Below are 6,000 nucleotides of genomic sequence, written 5' to 3'. Positions count from 1 at the left end.
CAAGCAGCCCTCCACCTTTTATTCTCTCCCAGAGCTTGCCAAGTTCCTCTCCACCTCGGCCCCGCCTGGGCATTGGGTTCCTCCTCCTGCTTCCCTCCTCCTTGCCTGTCCAGACGCTGCTCTCAGTGCCTGCTGGTGCCCCTCTGCGTTGTGGTTGCCGCCTCTGGCCAAGCGCTGGCCGGGACTTTCCTTTTGCCGCTTCAATCGCCTCGGGCTTTATTCGACCTCGCGCCTGCTGCCTCCACGCCACGCCACTGTCACCTCGGTCCCATCTGGGCGTTGGGTTCCTCCTCATGCTTCCCTCCTCCTCGCCCATCCGGGCAGCAGTTCCAGCGCCTGCTGGTGCCCTCTACGGCTGTGGCCGTCGTCCCGCTGAGCGGGCGCGGCTCCCCTTGCCGCCCGCTGCCCTGGCCGATTCAGCCAAGTCTATGGGCTCCACGCCACGCCGCCGCCAGCGGCCCTGTCCTCCCTCTGGTCCCATTCCTTTGCTGGCTGGGGCGAGGCTCGGTAGCCACCTGCCACTCCCCCGCTTCTGCCGACCTTAGCAGAAGGAGGAGGGCTGCCGCCAGCCGTCTCCATGGCGCTTTCACTTGCCGGAGCGCCCGCGGTCGAGGGCTGACCTCTGTGAGGTCTGGGGAGGGGAGAGTCCCTGCTCCCTGACAGCTGTGTTGTGTCCGGAGCCGCTGTGCAGGGGCGGGGGAGCCGCATGCGGCTCCCGAGCCGCACGCTCCGGACCCCTGCCCTAGGCACATATATGTTCTCTCTCTCTCTCTCTCTCTCTCTCTCTCTTGCTGCTGCTCCTGCAAGAGAGAGAGAGAGAGAGGCTTGCTTTTAAAGCAGCTTGCCTGAAAGAAAGTTTTTTAAAAATAAAAAAGTTTTAAAAAGAAGCAAAGTGGGGGAGGTGAGGTGGAGCCAGAAGAAACCCTGCTTAATATCAATTTATCAATACAACCAGTTAGAGAAGCTGGAAGGAGTCAGCAACTGGGAGGAGAGTGAGGCAGAAGTATGCAGAGCAATGTGAGGGATTGGGGAGGGGACCAGGCATGCTGGCTGTGGGTGGAGGGAAGAGGTCCAGGGCAAACCTGTGCCCAGTGGTAAATCTGCCCACTCTGGTGTGAAGCAAAATTGAATTCACGCTAGAAAAGGGTCTTAGTTGCCATGGGGAGAATAAAAAATGAAAGCAGGGCTTGAGGAAATATGTCTGTACAAGAAATCTTGCGATGATGCACATTTGCCCCCATTGCGCAGCAGATGCCTTGTGCGTAATCAGACTTAGATAATGTTAGGGATCTTTGCATTAAGAAAAGAAGGGTTGAAATGCAAGGAATTCCTCACCATTCCTTCAAACTGGTTTAAGAAGCTCACTAGCCTGTGGATAACTTGTTCTTAAGGAAAGAAGTCAGACTGGTATATAAGTCTACTACTCAATAGCCATGTTGTGTTCCATATTCTTTAGTTCTCAAAAAGAATGTAGTCAATCATTTACCCTAAACTGTTTATCCATGACATATATCTTGACGCGTTGAACTTAATCAATGTACTTGTTGGCGTGTTATATTTCACTGTGGTAAAACACAGAGAATGCCAAGGGGTTATCATGCTGTAACTTTTGTTAGTATAACTTGTAAGTACCAGGGACTGCTTTCTACAATTTATTTCTGGATCAAGTGTTAATTAATTTCCCCCACCCAGTTCTTTCACATGAGTCTGTTTGTAACAAAACTAACAGAAAGTCTCATGGCTCCTAAAAGACTATTCATTTTATGTGTTGCATAATTTGTCTCTTTGGATTAAAAAAAAACATTCTTCCTGTGTTAAAAATTAGCACAAAAGCTTTTTTAATAGTACTTTGCAAGGTGGGTGTGGATTATAAAGAGAAGGGTGTTTTCCTTGTTAGCTTCATGTTGTGACTCACTCAACTAATCAGATGGAAAGCCAAGGCGCTTTTTTCTATTAATAAAGTAGAGATGTGCAGCGTTGTAACCGGGCTATTTCATCACAGTGATGAAACACACAAGAGTTCACAACGCTCACATAAGCAGCCTCCTCTCCCCCAAAATCTTTGCTTTCATCTTTCAAGTGGTTCAGTCATTGCTTTCATTCCTGCCTCTTTCAGGGAACATGTATAGGCAAGCAGAGGAAGGAACTAGTCCATATACTTTTTCAGGTTCTGATGAAATATCTGTGGATATTAACACTGGCATCAATATGTGGGACCCTGGGGGAGGGAGGGAGGAGATGGGAGGGAGGGAGAGTGGGGGAGGGGGGATGGATGGCATGCAAGGGAGGGGAGGGAGAGGGGCCCAAAGAAGGCATGACACACCCTACTCCTAGCGGAGGAAGGGGGAGGGGAGGGAGGGGGTGGATGCAAGGGAAGGGAGGGAGGGATGGCATGCAAGGGAGGGGAGGGAGAGGGGGCCCAGCAGCTGCACATGGCCCACCCACCCTAGCGGAGGAAGGGGCAGGGGAGGGAGGGGGTGGATGCAAGGGAAGGGAGGGAGGGATGGCATGCAAGGGAGGGGAGGGAGAGGGGGCCCGACATCTGCACATGGCCCACCCACCCTAGCGGAGGAAGGGGGAGAAGAGGGAGGGGGTGGCATGCAAGGGAAGGGAGGGATGACATGCAAGGGAGGGGAGGGAGACCCGGCATCTGGAACTGGCCCACCCACCCTAGCAGGTGGAGCGGAGGGACAGTTGGCATGCAAGGGAGGGGAGGGATACAAAAATTGGCATTTTTGGTGGAGTATTTTCTTCGTTTTAATCACACATCCATCTGCATGAACTTGGGAGTTCCAATTGATGACTTTGTGGACTCCTATTTCAAGTTCACATCACCAAGGTGGTGAAAATTATAAGCACCATCATAGAGTTCACTTTAAATGGCTGCCTTTGAAGCAGACCCCCCTAGCCATGTTTTTTTGCAGTAGTGTTTTCCATATGAGAATGGGTTTATGTGGTTTTACTGATGTGGTTGCAACTGTCAATACAATGTAGCAGCAATAGGGCTTCCAAAATGGCTTGTTTCCCCCATTACCCCTGTCTCAGCCCTCAGCAATGACTATCATCTCCATGTGTGCCATTGCACACTTTTATATTTTTTTAAACTCACCAATGAACTATCATTATAGTATAACAATTTGGGTGTCAGATTCTCTGAAATCCCACTTTTTCTTTTTTAGTGAAGTACATGTCATGCCTCCGTCCTTGTGTAAATGTGCTTTTCCCCTTATATCTCTGCAGCGAAAAGGACTAAAGCTTTCCTTTAAAAAATTAAAGCTGGGAATCTAGAGAACTTGATACACAAACTGTGGTGTAGTATAATGATATTCAACTGTGTTTATTTTTTAACCTTTGCAGATGCTGCTGCAGGGTCTTACATAGAGAAACTGGTGCCAATGTAGGTGGGATCAAGAAGATCAGGAGTTTTCACTCTGCATGGGTCCCAACTCAGCTTTCCTTCAGACTTTCTCAATCGATCACAGGAAAGCAGGCTTGGGAAAGACTACCGAAAATATGGGGAAATACTGTAGGAAAGATGGAGGAAACTGAGGAGGTGCATTGAAGCAGCATGATGCTGTAAGGAAGCAGGGGTGGGGGAGAACCACTTTCCAATAGCATACAAGCCAGGGCAACAAACCCAAGCATAAGTGAGTAGTGTTTCATCTCACTGAAAATGGAGTGAAGAGCCTTCTTCAAGAGGTAGACCATTGCAGTCAGTCAAATACGGGAGGCAGCTGTTGCCATAGACAGCATCATAGAGAAGTATCGTAGGCAACAGATGGGGTCCTGAAGTTCTTCTGCACACTAATGCTGTCGTAGCACATTTCAACATAGCCCCAATAAATGTAAGGTTTAGAATGCAGCATTTAATTATTAGAAATTCATTAATAACCATGGATGCTGATTCACTAGATAGGGAAAACAGGCTTCTTATTCTAGTTTCCACTGGAATAAAGTTCCAGGGCAACTTGCCTGTTCTGTACCCCCTCTCTCTGCACCCCCAGCTACAGGAAATTCTTTAAACCAACTTTTTAGCTGTTTACCGGATTAACTATTTATTTATTTGAACATTTTCATGCCAGTTTGTTCCCCCACGCAGACTCGGAACAGCTTTCAGGAAATACCAAACTACGACTGACCAGTTCGAACAATACAATTCAAACACACACACATAAATACAAGACATATTTGCATGGTGTAAAGCCTGTCCGACTAGGCTCTGGGAGACCCAGGATCAAATCCATACTTTGCCATAAAAGCTTGCTGGGTGACCTTGGGCCAGTTACACGCTCTCAGGCTAACCTAACTCCCAGGCTGGTTGTTATGATGTTAGAAAAAAGAACGTGTAAGCCACTTTGTGCTTCCACTAGAGAAAGGGATCAAAATGAAATAAATCTGGCAGCTAATCCACTCAGTAGAGTGCCTAGTATTCTTCCCTGCCTGGGGGTGGGGGGTGGGGAGGCGTTCATTGATGGATAGTTTTTATCATCTGTCTGATGTGCTCCTCACAAAGCCTAATTGTCAGCCAGCTTCAGGCCTAGGAAGCGCAAATACACAATGAATCACATTAGCTAAGTAGCCACTGCTTATTTCTAAAGCTCCCAGCAAAGACAAAAACCAGATATTGGAACAATGATATCCTGATCAGCAAAGAGGTGTAATTCATTCCAAAGGAAATGGCAAACAAAGACGGATTCTGCATGGGCCAAAAACAGCGGTGTGAAAATGGTGTGAAAACAGTATAAACCCTTTTACACAATTTTAAACCCTTTTACACCATTTTCACACCGTTTTCACACTGCTGTTTTTGGCCCATGCGGAACCAGCTAATGTAAAAGGGTTTACACTGTTTTCACACCATTTTCATACCGCTGTTTTTGGACCACGCGGAATCTGCCAAAGTTACAGAAAATAACCTAAAGTCATTATCCCACCCCCAGCACCCCTTCTCTGAACTAACTATTCAAAACCATTTTCATCAAATGACTACAATAGAAAGCACAGAGTAACTTGTTTGTCTGAGATATATGGAGATTAGAAAGCTGTTATGATTAAATTTCGCATCTCACCAGGAGGTACTCAGTTGGGAAGGTGACATTCACACACACACAAACTGTGACACTCAATAAAAGTCATAATGTGTGCCACTCCGAAAATAAACTTTAGGGCAAAGCACAGAATGTTAGTGAAGCATGTCCCAGTTAGAACTGGCAACCACATGCAATTCAGGTTGTTTCTTGTACAGCATAATCAACGATATGTCTCAGAAGAAAACATTCACCTAGCCAGGTCACACAAATGGTAGACATTGCAAGGATAACTTTCAGTGGGAGATCTTCTCTGCTGCCTACCTATAAAACCACGTGTATGGTGTGATTTAGCCCAACGAAGGCATGGTTAAGGCACATTTTTAATATTGCAATGATCCTTAAAAATTGTATACATCAGCTGCGTTACCCTGTATAGAGATCGCACAAGCATGTAAGGCACACACAATAGCTACAGCAAGTCGCGAACATCATGGTGGACAGGTCTGGTAGGGAACCACCCCATTATCAATTCTCATATCCATTTATGGGCTGAGCCCTGCTTCGCTTCACCTTGCTCTGATCAGGGACAATCAGTGCCCAAGTGTTTACACATAAGAAACAATCACTTCATTATGATGATAAAGAAAAATAATTTAGAACCAACTCCCCCACCTCCCAAAAATTTGCTTGTGCACATCCTGCTGGGCTATCAGCAGGGATACGGAAGCCCCAGATCCAAGATGCACCACCCATACCTACATGCCCATCACGCAATATTAATATTAATAATGAATAAGAATGTGTTGCATAAGTTGTACTTGCACCATGAGCACTGGATTAATATATTCGTATGAGTCTCCTGCTAACTGCATAACTTGGGGTAAAAACTGACCAACTGATAAATAGAGTACTTGAATGGAATGGACCAAGATAGAAAGGTGATGTTCGTGGCCAAGAACATGATTGAATT

The sequence above is a fragment of the Sphaerodactylus townsendi genome, linkage group LG02 (genome assembly GCF_021028975.2).
Source record: "Sphaerodactylus townsendi isolate TG3544 linkage group LG02, MPM_Stown_v2.3, whole genome shotgun sequence".
Classification (NCBI taxonomy): Eukaryota; Metazoa; Chordata; class Lepidosauria; order Squamata; family Sphaerodactylidae; genus Sphaerodactylus; species Sphaerodactylus townsendi.
The sequence above is the reverse complement of the archived record's forward strand: the minus strand, read 5'-3'. Positions refer to the sequence as shown.